The 14,749-nt window shown below is 38.7% G+C and overlaps 1 protein-coding gene across 3 annotated transcripts in view; it reads right to left on the bottom strand.

Annotated features, from left to right (window-relative positions):
• Positions 1 to 14,676, bottom strand: part of dennd4c (DENN/MADD domain containing 4C) — a 43,709-nt gene extending 29,033 nt beyond the window's left edge. Inside the window, exon 1 of one of the 3 annotated variants that reach the window (XM_079453021.1) lies at positions 14,471 to 14,676. The gene's annotated coding sequence lies outside the window, so the exon portion shown is untranslated. Of the gene's footprint in view, positions 1 to 13,271; positions 13,301 to 13,964; positions 14,096 to 14,470 lie in introns of those variants that run through there. The other 2 variants (XM_079453022.1, XM_079453023.1) reach the window with 2 other exon arrangements.
• Between the last annotated feature and the right edge of the window lie 73 nt (positions 14,677 to 14,749).

Raw genomic sequence — 14,749 nt, 5'->3', positions numbered from 1 at the left:
TCACATAGTTACTAAACAAGCCCAGTTTCATGCAGAGGCATAACACACACTATTTACAATGTTAATGTGTTTCATAAATAATGCAATGAGCGGCTTGTCAGCAGCTGACAGCGCACCAATATGGACTTGCTTTGCTCTCATGCATCACATTCAACAATGCAACAGTTGAAGCATTTTGGAAACAAGAATACTACTATACAACAACAACAAGCTTAGTGATGCAATATACGAGTTGGGTATGAAATGGTATATCTAACGTAGTTAGTTCACAGAAATATTTTCGACTTATTCCTATACATGTATTTTATTGCAAGGCCATGCCCACAGCTGTGACCAATTCTGTAGGTAACCATAGCAAGGACCCAATGGCAAAAATGAATTGCTGAATGAATGAAATGACTTATTTCAAAGACATTTCTTAACAAAAAAAGCTCTCTGTAGAGACTAGTGGATTTTACGATGCATCACGATGCAGATGTGATCAATTACTGATTATTAAAACATGCAACTAAACATCACATGTGTTATTGTAAATAGAAAGTGTTGTTATCTTATGTGAAAACATTGCTTTTGACAAAAACGCATATACATCTTTTAGACTGTAGTTTGCGTCTCTCTCTCTCTCTCTCTCTCTCTCCCTCCCTCTCGCTCTTCTTTCTAGCTCGTTCCGATAAATGTGTGCGCTGCGTGTACTTTAAATAAATCGCATTTTTATATATTTTTTAACTTGGACCGCAGTTTAAAGTGGTTTAAGATGTAAAGCGCTTGTTCAACATGACAGGCTTCCTTGTGCAGTCATATTTAAAATTGATGAAACAACACATCGTGATATCGAATTGAATTGTGTTATTGTTAAAGTTGTGGTGTGGACTTCTCTGATTTACATGTAAACCTTATTTTAACAGTTTTGTTACCAATTATCTTCCTCTGTGTGAATGGGCCTTTAATATGCACCTTGTTCTTTTATCACAATATAATAACTTGCTTAGCCTCTGAAACAAGTTTTCCGCTAATGTCATCCACGCCTCGCAGGCTATTGAACAGTGCTTACTAACAACAGCCAAATAGCCATTTAGGCATTTTCAAATTAAAAGTACTTTATTGGCATGATTTTGTTTACTAACAATATTGCCAAAGCATGTCCCCAAATACAAGTAATGACAAAAAAACGAGCTTGCATTGCTCCGTTCTGCCTCCTATCTAGTGTGGAATGATCACTTGTTTCATTATCTGACTGAAGTACTGAAGTCTTGCCATATATTTGGTCACTGCATGGAAAACACAGGAATATACGGCCATTTATATACTAATATAATATATACTGGAGATGCACGGATATATCGATAGTTTAAAAACAGCCGATGATCAAGGCCAATATATCTTGTCAATCAAAAGACAAAACATTGGACAGAAAATTGCAATAAATTTGTGCTCTGTATGTAAAAAAATGTAAACTGGCCCTTATTTACAATATAAAATGTGCCGTCTTTTCATGCTTGACAAGGTCAAATTGTCAAAAAACAGAGTCAGACGTATTACGTTGTATTTCTGTGCTCGATACACTCCCCCAGCTTCCGGAAAGTTTTTTTTAACATGAAAAATCATTACATAACAACTTTTCTTAATTCCTTATTGGACGATTCTCCCGGAGAAGCAGGCGGTGCGCCCACGCATCTAGCAAGGGTGCGGGAGAAGTCACTCTCACTATGTTCGCGAAGTTCCGCTGTGTTTGTCTGTTCACTTCATTTGGCTGATGAATGTTATATATATATACGGTGGATATAACGCTGGATTTGGAGATCGTTTGAAACTGATAGATGGAGCGGCGTTCCCAGCCCTAAACGATGCCGGACATGAACCTCTCTGTGTTTTGTTGGTAATGTGTGCACACACGCTTTAGTACCGTCCCCCTCCTCCAACATGTTTTCAGAAATAATCGTAAAGCTGTATCGGTCTTTTATAAATGTGATCAAACTGATATTTGAAGGGTGCGATACTATTCTGTAAGTACTCAAGATTAACATGATATGCAGAAACTGTCTGCGTTATGGCCGCTTTAAGGAACATCACAAGTTTAATGTTCAATATTATTAGTCATTATATGAATTTATGTTTTAAATATTAATTGAATCTTCAGAATTGGTATAGCAGATAATGGAAGACGAATTTAGTATCGGTGCATCTTTATGCAATACACAAAATTGTAGACAGAACTGTAGACAGAAACTGTGCCAAGCATAGCAAAAAGATTGAACTGAAGTTTAAGAAAATCAAGTAAAAACTTCAAAGGACCTTGTCAAGAATTGCCATCGTTGTTTAACATAGTCAGTAAAACGTCCAAGATCTCCTCTTTGAAAGACCAGTAAAACGTCCGTGTACAAACATGAAGGACGTATTACCTCTCAAAACAAGGGTAGAACCTCAGGATCAAATATGGCTGGCAGGGAAGAAAGTGAAACTACAAAAATCAACATTCCTTCCAACTTCAAAGCATCTCAGGAAGACAGACGGGAAGTCAAAGTTTCCAGTCATCATTTGCCCGGTCCAGATTTAAAATAGACTTCTCATGCTTTTACAGCTTCGTGTAAGTCCCTTCAGAAATCTTTCTGTAAAGCTTTAGGCAGAATTTATAATAGCAGCAGTGCACAAGTATACTGTTAGATTTGATCCATCGCTCATGTTCTTGCATAAGTACAGTGCACTTTTAAGTGCTGATTCATTCCCTGTAAGGAGAATGAATTGAAAATCATTAAACTCTGATATAAAAGTTCCCACCCTGCATTAATGTTTAAACACAATCCATTCAGCGGGTCCAAAAGTAGAAAATAAAAGTAGGTGTATATAAATAGCTAGAGAGAGATGCAGTGTCACTCGCTGACCTCTGTGAATTAAAATGCACAAATCTGAAGCAATTATACAATAAATGGAGAAGGGATGCCGATTTATAGAACATAAAATAGTTACTGTATTATAATTTTCATATGTCCATTTATGAGGATTATGTACAGTGTACCGTATGTTGATATCTGTGCTGATAGTACAAACTTGATTTTTTCATGGTGAGGTTGACATTTTCAGGGTATTGTGCAAATAGGGCATGCCAAATCATACAACATAAAATGTAGGAATCCATAAACACTGAATCGGCAAACGTTGCATAAAACCTTTTGCAAAATGTAACCCATTGTGACCGTGTTTTTCAACTTTATGAAAGGAGCCATATCTATCTGCCTAGTTGCCATTGGCATTGACTTCTTTTACATAATGACACAGTTGAAAAGGCCCATACTGTGGGAGCCAGGAAAATGATTCAATGAGTTCTCACAAAAAAGGAAAACCAATAAAGGTTGAACAATAAGACCCCACATCTCCCTCGGCTAGTCCCTGTCGTGGACAAAAAAGTGCCAAACAGGAATGTGGCCTTCGCAAAACAGTCTAAAACACTAGAAATTATCGTGAAGGGATAGTTCGCCCAAAAAAAAAGAAAATTCTGTCATAATTTACTCACTCTCTTAAGTTAAAACTGTATAAAAGTCTTTATTCTGTGGAACACAAAAGAAGATATTTTGAAGAATGTGGGAAACTAAACAGATCTGGGGCACCATTGACTACAATGGTAGTTTCTTCCCCGACTATTGAAGTTATTGGTGCCCCAGATCTGTTTGGTCGTAAACGTCCTTCCAAATATCTTTCTTTGTGTTCTCAATGCGAGGGTGTGTAAATGACGACAGAATTGTCATTTTTTTGGGTGAACTATCCCTTTAAGGGCAGATCATTTTCTCCATCACAAACAAAAAGCATCATTAGTTGTACTTGCAAACATCAATTTTACTATTCATGATAATGGTTTCTTTAGTTTTTCTCTTGTCAGAAGGGAAAGCAAAGCAACACATTAAACCCTCTGTATCATAACCGTGTCTTGACCCAACAACCGACCCTCTAATCTACATCAGAAAATGATGTCAAAATCTACTTCTGTACAATTTCCAGTGCACACGCTAGCCTACAGAGCGCGTCTGAGCATTCATTGTTGATTTTCCTTTCACCAAGTTGAGATTTACAGCAGCGTGGTTGAAGTGAACAGCCAGACACCTAGCCCTCTATTTCATTCTGGGTTTTCTTCTAAATAAGTAACCACACTGTAAAAACAGCTTAGAAAGAAGCCGTAATAGAAAACGCAGATCGAATTCTGGTCATTTTGATTCGGTGCCCGGCTGAATGTTTCTGAAGCGTGGGCAGTGAAAAGTCTGCATTTTAACAGCTGCAAAGAACCAGTTAGGTCTTTCCAGACCAAAGATGGAAAAGAGACTAGAAAGTAAAAACGGGACGGATTCACACAAAGACTGATTGTGAGCTAAACTAAATAAACGAAATACGAAATAAAACGAAAACGTTTCAATGTTGAAATACATTGAAATACGGTTTGGTTGATGCACTCAAATAATTAACTATAAATAAGTAAACCTAGACTAAAAGTACATTTTTGTAATGTACATAGACATTTTAAATAAATGTTTTGATTACAATTTATAAAAAAATATTTAAAAAAAATTATTAGTATAAATACAATTTATTATAAAATATATTTTTTATTAAATATTTGTTAAATGGATGTTGTGCAAAGCGCTACGACCAACCCGAGTTCAAATTGCATCATTTCCTGTCTCTCTACACTGTAGTGCATGGCACAGCTAAACTACATTATGATTTTGGAGAAGGGATCAGTATCGGAAAGACTGAGTCACGGGAGCAGTGCATGGTGGTGTGGGCACTGCCATCTGCCAGACATAAGTTCAGTTCCTCCATTAGTCAACAAGCATAAACAAAGCGAGAACAGAGCCAGGCTGCATTCCTACTAAGTAAAGTAAAAACGATGTGACAACATACCAGTGAAGCTTTATCCCTGCGGTTCCCGAACTGCAGTGCACGTGCAAAATATGCACAAGAAAATGCGAGACCCGATTGTAGGGATGGGTATCGATTCTGATGTTTCAATACGCTTCGATTAGTTTCCGTTTCACAAGCTCTCGATTCGATTCGAGTTAATATTATAGCTTTAATACAAATCCTATAGATATTTCTAAGATAGATAATACAAAATTGCACAAAATTTGCTGTAAAGAGGAGCTGCAATCATATATGAGACGCTGCCTTATGTGAAGGTGATGTTAGATTTGATGACCCAGCCGCATAAGCCACGTTACTTAAGCAATGAATGAAAGATATGCTCCTTGTTGTAAAATCCATCCGTTGAAAAAAAAAAGTGAAATCAAGTGGACAGTAGTAGCAATAACATTCACGTTAATGAATATTCAGTTCTTTCGGAAATATGAAAGACATTTTTTTTTTATTCACAACCTTTGAGAATCGATATTGAATCAACGGCATTTAAAAAAACGATTAATCGATTTTTCCCTAGTCCTACCCGATTGGTCTCGCGAGGACACAATATCCTCACGCAATTGGCACAATGGAGTGCTGGACTTGAAATGGCGACCATATTAGTCGCATATGTACCCTAAATTTAACCTGTGCAACCTCAAAATATATTTGGGAGCATTTGTAGTGTTTACGGCGGTTGTAACACAAGTAGAGAATAGCAATTGCAAGTTCACATTACGTTATTTTAAATAAATTCACATGCAAATGTCTCTTACATATGTGCAATGTTAGCATAAAACATGATGCGTTTATGTAGTTCCAACTGCTTCTCTGAAGGCATTGAGGGTTCGGTCAGTGGAGGAAGGAGGATTGACGGTGTGATATGATCGCCACCTCTGCTAACACGAGCACTATGCAAAAGCATATAGAGAAAACAACCACAGCTCTTTACTATACGTTTAATTTGTTTCATAAAATAACAGTTGATTTGATAATGCCTACATTTTTTGCATTTTGTGTTGAATAAGAGACGATTTCCGCCTATATATTTCTTTTTTAAATCTTCTTTAAAATGTCTATTTTATCTCGTTCTCGTGAACCCGGTCTAGAATAAGTGTCTCGTCACACCCCTAGTAACGGTGGACTGGATGATGGTGATGCTTTGCTTTATAAAACAATCTGATATGATCGATGCAGTGGTGCAACACGACTGAACTCAAATTCATAATCTTGAGCAAACAAAGAGAAGCATTTTGGGAGCGTCGGGTGGGGATGTTTATGCATTAAGGTGAAAAAGGGACATCCGATAAGTTCAGGAAGCACTGCTCTAGGGGTTTAACTAAGCCTATCAGATGCTGTTAATGACAAACTTGAGTCACCTCACTAATGAGATGTTACTTGGTTACATGCCATTTAGCAGCAGCTTACAGTGCCGTTAATTGCAGGTACAACCTCACCCCAGCATCCTGAGGTTAAATACCTCGGCACCGCTGTTTTAAAACAAGCATTATTTTGTGAGACCTATATAATACTATTGTGCCATTTTTCTACAATATTCACTCACCATATAACAGTACAAAAGGGCATTTTAAGTCAATCATCTGCAGTATTTCCTCTCTTAATCACTATCAAATCTGGTTAAAAAATAGCGCCATGTACCGGAAACCGGTATAAATCTGGAAAATACCATTATATTAATTTATGGCCATACCGCCCAGCACTAAAACAAACTGTTAATAATATATTATTTTATATTATTATTTATATTTATAATATAAAGTCGTGTGAGAGAGATTTATCTTCATTGCTATAGGACACATTACATATTTATTTCTCAACTACCATCAAACATTCTGGCTCATCAAATTTTGGAAATGCTGTATACAAATTATCTATTTCTTAAAAAATATTCTTGGAAAAAGACAAACATAACAGTGATGAAAGTCAGAATAGGACAAACAAGGGATGAGTGTTTATAGAGTAATGCACTATTTTGTAAGCGTGAGACAAAATGTCAATTTCAACAAATTCCAGGAGGTGAAAATTACTGAAAAGATGGCAAGAGTTGTTGTTTGCACAGACAATTGTAAAATATTTTGCATTACATACTTGTTGACAGATCAAAAAAAGAACAAAAAGCATGTTTTGGTCTTCTTTTCCCCAAGTTTGCATGCCTGTATCTTACGATGTATTAGTAGACTAGATTATATTCCTTTATATACGTATATGTAGATATGAATAACAAGTTTAAATCTCTACGTGGTACAATATAAAGAAAATAGTAAAATGATATCAAAAATGAACAAAAAGCATGTTTTGCTCTTCTTTTCCCCAAGTTTGCATGCCTGTATCTCAGGATGTATTAGTAGACTAGATTATATTCCTTAATATACGTATATGTAGATATGAATAACAAGTTTAAATGCTCTATGTGGTACAATACAAAAAAACGGGAAACTTATCTATGGCTGAATGTGTACGCGCAACTTTTCAGAACACTAAAGCACAGCATGCAAAAAATACACAAAAGAATAAATTCTAGATAAACAAATCAACCTCACTAACTGGTTAAGACCTGGCTTTAATCTATTATAAATAAAAGCGAAAAAACAAAACCCTGAGCACCCGGCATCCTGATCACTATGCAGTCTCAACACAGTAGTTTAGCTCTGTACTGTTACCATAGCAACCGCTTCAACCTGACTGCACAGGAGGAAAGTATCCACCATCCTCGAACATGCAACCCCCTAAACTCCAGGCACTCCGTCTTATAAAAGCACACAGAACAGTGAAGGTGATTTAAAGATGCTGGACGGGACGCGTGAGAAAGTGTTCAGATGAGATCTCGCTCGCAGGATGGGAGAGAGGTGACTGCCAAACATCTAATCCAGCGTGCTAAGAGCCGCATTAATTACTGCAGTTCACATTCCAGCGAGGAGAGAGATGCATGGGTACTCCCGCTAGGTGAAACACATGCATCATCTCCAAGCCCATTACAGAACAAGACTAACAGCCGACTCGCGTCTATCAAAGCGTTTATCAAAGGTACGCCGTGTGTACATAACAGTGGTGTATTTAAATCACTTTTTAATGTCCACGTAGATTCAAAAGAGCAGTGCACATTATATATTTGCTCTCTCAGATTTGAAGAAACCCGGACGTACATTTCCTACCAGTCGGTCAACAAATAGGGCAAATGCGTTTTCCTAGCCGGAGCACATTTGAAAAAGATTGCAGTGCAAACATCTAAATCGTACGCGAATGTTCAACAAGAGACAAAGTCCTCCGTTTCACACAAAGAACGAGTCAACACTGCTGATGTCATAGCAGCAATCACTAAAAAGCCATGAAGTGCAAAAGTGACAACTTTTTGGTGATGACAATTGTATTTCAATGTGCAACTGAATCCGAGAGTCACAAAAACTAGAATGCCAACAGCACAAGTTTGCTATTTTTATCTAATAATTTAACTGATAATTTAATTGATCTAATAAGTGATCAGCAAGATCAAATGTGTCGTGTTATTTTTCATGTCCGGTGTGTTTAAAATGAAAACGTTTGCATATACATATGACATTTTCAGGAGTGAAATTGGGATAAGGAACGGAAAAGTGACCACTGCATTTATCTACGGTGTGTAAATGTGGCCAAAATGATCAAAAACCACATGCACAAAACACACTTTGAAACTCACAAATGGAGAGCCACATAAACGCTGCCAACCAGAGACGCCGTGCAGATGGTTTATCCCAGCAGTACGAACAATCTCTTGCCCAGCATAAACGCAATGAATAATTTATGTGATGTTACCGTTAAGCTATTGCTATTTTGCATAAAACAAAGTAGCACGGATGATTTCGTTAAAACTTTGTCAAAAAAACTAAAACATGCGCCACTTAATATCATGGGGTTAAAGGAAGATGTGGCTCAGTGGCTGCTTTCGATCCTTCAGAGATTTTAAAATATCCTTGGGGCCTAATACTAAATTCAAGCGATGAAACAAACGGGAAGTCATAGTTTATCCACTGCTTTGTAAACATATATTAGGCAAAACAAGGATGCATCCACTCCAAACTTTTGTCTCTTTTGTAAAAAACTAAAAAGTAAGTCAATGCCGTGTGACTAGAAATGGACCCTCCTAATTTCAAAACAGGTTTCTCTGACTTCCAGAGCAGTCGATCGGGTGTCTACGCCTTTGTTACGTGGATTGTTTATGAATGCAGCCTTGTCTCAAGAGTAAAAGCCCTTCGGTCCATACAAATCCATCTATACGTCCATGCAGACTCAATACGTCTAATGCAAAGAAATATGAAGAAGGTTTTCCTCAGTATTTTTGACTGAATGACATAATTATAAAAATAAACCTTTTCATGTATAGAGAGGCTATTTATAACTGCATGTCACAATGAACGATCACAAAAGAAAACAAGTCTTTAGTATGCAAATCAAAAAGCTTAAGAAAATTATTTTAATAATCACAGTGTTGCCTTATTTTACGCTGCTGACTAAATAACCGGAAATTCATTCTGTATATTCTATATATTTCATCCGCCATAAAATACACACTTTGTCGCAAACGCTCAGTAAAAACCAATCTGATGGGCAAAGATAGCAAAATGTAATCTGGAAAAAAAACGAAATCAAATAACACTTTTCTTATAGCTTTTATCCGCTGGATTTTTGTGTCCGTCTGTGACGCAGGTGGGAAACCAAGCTATTTCACCCTTAATTGTTCCACATTGCCTCATCTTTCCACAGAGTCTTCCTTTCTTTCAAACAAGTGGACAGCCAGGCCTCCATTGTGACTGAAAAACTGAGGTCACATTTCTTGGCGCCGGTACTGGCCACAACTTTATTCAAGAACTCCAATGACCGAGTTTAAGAACAACCCATTCAAATCAGGGTTTTGACTAAATCAAATGATATTCGCTACTTTAAAACGGTTTATAATGTCCGACACATGGCAAACAGAACGCCTCACCCTGTTACAGGTCCCTCCAGTCATCCCCCATCACAGTACAAGAACCCCAGCGCTCTTGTGCCTGAGGGATGCTTCACTGGCCGCGGGGCAAAAGGGGGGTAGGGGCGGACAGACGGCCGGTAGCCTTGTGTCCTGCACTGCCTGTCTCAATTCACTTGGCTGAGAATCCGGGAGGCCCTGCGATAAAGCGGCTCGATTCAGGACGGCTGGGCCTGAGGGGAATTGCAATGAGTGACGCACACCCACAAACACACGAAAAACAACAACAGCAACACAATGCAGTCGCCATTCAACCATTAGCAGTAATGAGGATGTGTCACAGACCGATGCGTACAGGCCTGTCTCAGAACAAAAAGACACTTAATAATTAATTATATTAAAACCATGAAATGCAGGAAAAAAAAAACGCTCAATAAAAAAAAGATTCGCAATATAAACACATGGTATTCTTAATTTATAAAACAAATATAAAAATACTTTAAAGCTGCAATCGCTTACTTTTTTAGTAAAGAATAAACAGAAATCAGTATATAGTATGTAATGTAAATCCATTACATTAATTTTAACATAAAATAAAGAAACACAGAAGTACATCTGTACGATTTGGCGGAAAACGTCATTTTGATTAGAACTTAACCCACATAAAGGCAAGTATGTAAAGTAACCTAAAGCAAACTTATTTGCCATCAAAGGCAGATTAAGTGGTTTCCTTAGTAAAGCCTCAAAGGTCTGTGTTGACTAGACCTCCTTCCACTTAAAAAAAGACACATGGAAAAGCACATCACCAGCTGGAAATATGGCCGAATAGCCGTCTCAGACACCTTCCAATGACAGCGTGGTGCTGTTTAGGGCTGAACGATTAATTGCATTTGCGATTAAATCACAATGTGATCATCTAACCGCAAAGACTGCGATTAATTATGGGTTAATTACATCAGTTGTGTGCGACTATTTGTGTGGATGATGCTGCGCAGTGTCAAGTATTGTGTGTGCCAACATTAATGCTCACTCAAGGGGCAAGACTACTAAAGTCATGCAGCACTTACACAATATTAAAAGACAATAAGATAATACATATATTGATAGTTTTATACCCTATAACAACCGCAAACCCGACTCAGCCGAGTACAGTAAGCCGCGTTAATGTCAGAAAATCCCATAAAGTAAAAGCAGAAGTGGATTTCCGAGGCCGGGTGAAATGAGGTTACACATGACATACATTAAGATGCTACAGCACATGCTGTGTCTGCTTCAATACACTTCTTAACTTATTGAAGAATCTAACAAAACACAACCTTTGCAACCCGACAGGAAAAACATGTTTTTGTCCATTCTATCCATCGGCAAGGCGATTAGCAGACAAAGCCAAGTTTACGTGGAAAACTGTCAAATGAAACTGTAAGCAAACTTCCTTGCTTGCATATTCCGCAATGGAGGTTTTATAGGGAAATGCCTCTGTCTGCAGTTTTAAGTAACTTGACTGGGTATACATGACTTCTGCTAGCGATCGAAGGCAGACAAAAAAGGGCTTTTCCATGAGATCCACCCACACACTCCTGTTCAGACAGGAAAAATAAGTCATATTGTAAAGAACGGCACCGTCTGGCTAACGGACACGTGTTTACCATACACACGTAAATAATCTGTGCGTGTAAACTCAATACCTTACATGATAGGGACGACCTTGCCATCTCTTCTCTATATGTAACGAATAAATTCCTTTTCTAAAGTAGAAATAGTAAGGCTTAGCTAAGGGAGATATATTAGGTATGTAATGATATACCGTATCACAATACAAAGAAAATAATAATATGTGGTTTTATACGATATTGGGTGAACTGCGAAAAGGTGACAAACACGTTTTTCTTCTACTTTTTTTAAAAGTTTTATTTTAGGGTTTAGCTTTCTTAATTCCATTCAGGTTTTTATCAACAGACCGTTTTTTTGAGTTAGAGGAAGAAGATATTTAGAAAAAAGTTGGTAACTGGACAGCACTGGACCCCATTGCAAGTAAACAGTTTTCAAAATATCTTCTTTTGTGTTCTGCAGGAGGAAGAAAGTAATACAGGTAAGAAATGACAGGAGGGTGAGAAAATAATGATAGAATTTAAATGTTTTCTATCACTTTAAGGCCAACGCTTCTTGAAAATGCATAATCTTTACTTGGTTGAAGACAGAAAGCACCAGGAATTTCCAGCGGCACTAAATTGGCAGGTACGTCTGAAATAATTGCCCTGCGAAATCAAAAGAAAATGATCCAGCCAGGCTGTGGCATCAGTGTAGCTCGACCCATCACGCAGGCTTTCTGAAAGATTCACGCCATGCATATTAATGCGCCCTTTTTAACCTGGTGGAACAGCTTTTAGAGAAAGAGCAGGCGAATTCAATTTACACTCCCACTGATGGACAACTCGTGCTGCGCAGAATAAAGGCGATCCGCTCATCTGAGGGCTGAAGGTGTCAGTCAGACAATAAGATCATTGGAAAGATACAGAGGTATATTGAAAAAAAACATCAAACGTTACATAAAACATAATATTATATGTCAGTGCTTTAACAGAACTAGAGTTTAAGCGATTTCTCCCTCTGGTTAAAAATGCAAATACCATCTGAACCGTCCTAGATTGTGTTGACATCATCGATTAGCAGAGAATGGAGATTTTCCTTATGTTTTACATTTTAGAAAGGAGTAAAACAACAGTACAATTCAACTTGTACAAAATGTTTAAAGTACTTATATCTAATTATGAGTCATGACCCTGTCCGTGCATCTGAAATTCCACTCATTTTATCGTTCGCCAGTCGAAAGCATTCTTCAATCTTAAAGGAGCAATGTGGAGATTTCAGCGCCATCTTGCAGTGAGGTTGCGAACTGTGACCATCAGCTCACTCCACCCCCCCTCTCGAAGCCCTACGGTGGCTGACACAGGACAAAGATGTTGTCACGTTTTCTTTGCTGAAAAAGATAACGTATTTTCAAAACATGCAATTTGTCCGTTTAGGGCTACTGTAGAAAGTTGCTTTTTTGCAACACTAGTTTGTTAACCACGGGGGTAATCCTTTAATTTGACTGACAAATACTAGACCCGTGCATTAAGAATAAGGGGAAGAGAGGTGTGCTCAAATCGCATAAAAATAAATGTTTTAGTCTATTTAAAGATCTGTGAAAATCTAAGTTAAGGTTCCAACCTTTCAAGCCCACCAACAGGACCAGAACAGCCTCGAACGCAAATCATAACAATAACTCTTCATAACTCCATAAACAATAACTCCCATTATCGACTCCAACATTACATAAACATTTCCAATAAAGATGGAGCGAGAGCTCGCCAACACCATTTTATCATGTGGTTTCCCTTTCACGTGAACACCCCTGCCCTCCAGCCACACGGTCTCCCTTTGGTCTTACCCACAATGCTTTGCTTTTACCACCGACAGCCACCGCTTTTTGATTCACAGTCACCTGACACAACCTTGAAGCGCACCAGAGCGAATGTAATGAGGTGCAAGGTCAACACACATGCACACAAACATGGAGGAGACGCATGCGCACAACCTTCAGCCTGCCGATCATAAACCAATATAACGCACACAAGGTAAACTGAGACGATGTCAAAATGAGTCTGATCAATTGCCTACGACTGATGCAAGCGGTGGCGTCTGCACTTTACAAGCACAACCAAGAGCAGCATTTAGAAAACTATTTTTGGAGAAAGCATCCGGTTGACAAAAAGTACATGAAAAAGCATGCGAGATGGACAGATTTACACCTCTCCCTTGCTTTCGATGACGTACTTATATCAACAATTTACATATGATATAAAATAATCTGGGATAATTCATTGAAAATATTGACTAGTGTAGAAAACCGTAGTACTAACTATACGACACCACTGTATAAATAATGCAGCATACTGCAACTCTACTATATTGATAAACTGTAGATAACATTGAAGTTTATTTGAATATAGTAAGGAAATACTATAGTATACATTACCCAAGCAACCCTATATACTACCCATCATCCCTTACTGCAGAAGACTTATAAACATAAGACTCCTTTAAAAGCACTTTCTAGATATATAGTAAAATATTTACTCACTAAGCACAACAGCTGAATTCAGGCAAGAGGAAATAAGTAAACTACGTTCATGGCAACAATACAAAAGCCCCGAAGGAGTGATCCGGTAACTTCCTGGGTTCAAACCGAGGCGGATGCGCCTTCTATCGCCGATCGGTTTACCTGCACGCCGACACGCCCTACAGCACCTGCGCCCTTAATCTCAACCGAACACCCTTAAACTGCGTGAAATATCTAACCAGACAGCATTATTACTCAGTGCGACTGTCTAGACAGCACACTAGAATTTGCGACACGGCCAACATCGTCTCACGAGGCCCGCGAACGAGCTACAACTGTTGCATCCTCACTAAGTAGGGCAACTTCACACAAGTCGGCCAGCTTGACTTTGCATCTCCACACGATCCCAACGCGCGTTAACGCAAATATCGCCCTGCTCGCGGAAATAAACGCGAGTTGCGAAGCCCAACGCGACGTAGCCGGTGCGTTTCTGTGCGTTAAACAACTTTAGACCCCGCCATACGTACCAGTTGTTCCGACCTCTATAGGAAACGCGTTGACATGTAGGCAAGTTGCAGCCTTCGGCTCGCGTCGAGCGAGAATTGAACGCGCGCCCGATGCCGCGCACCGCGTTTGACTCTGGAAACTTTGTTGCCGTCCAGCGCTAGTGTGTAAGGTAGCGAGCAGGCGCCATGTTTGTGTTGTTACTCGGTCTGGTGCGCTCGGGTTTCTCGCTCCGACTGCCGGAGGCGGACGGACCCGCCCATGACCGATTCTTCGCTGCGCATACTTTGCTCGCGAGGCGC

This window comes from Barbatula barbatula (assembly GCF_947034865.1).
Source record: "Barbatula barbatula genome assembly, chromosome: 1".
NCBI classification, from domain to species: domain Eukaryota; kingdom Metazoa; phylum Chordata; class Actinopteri; order Cypriniformes; family Nemacheilidae; genus Barbatula; species Barbatula barbatula.
The sequence above is the reverse complement of the archived record's forward strand: the minus strand, read 5'-3'. Positions and strand labels throughout refer to the sequence as shown.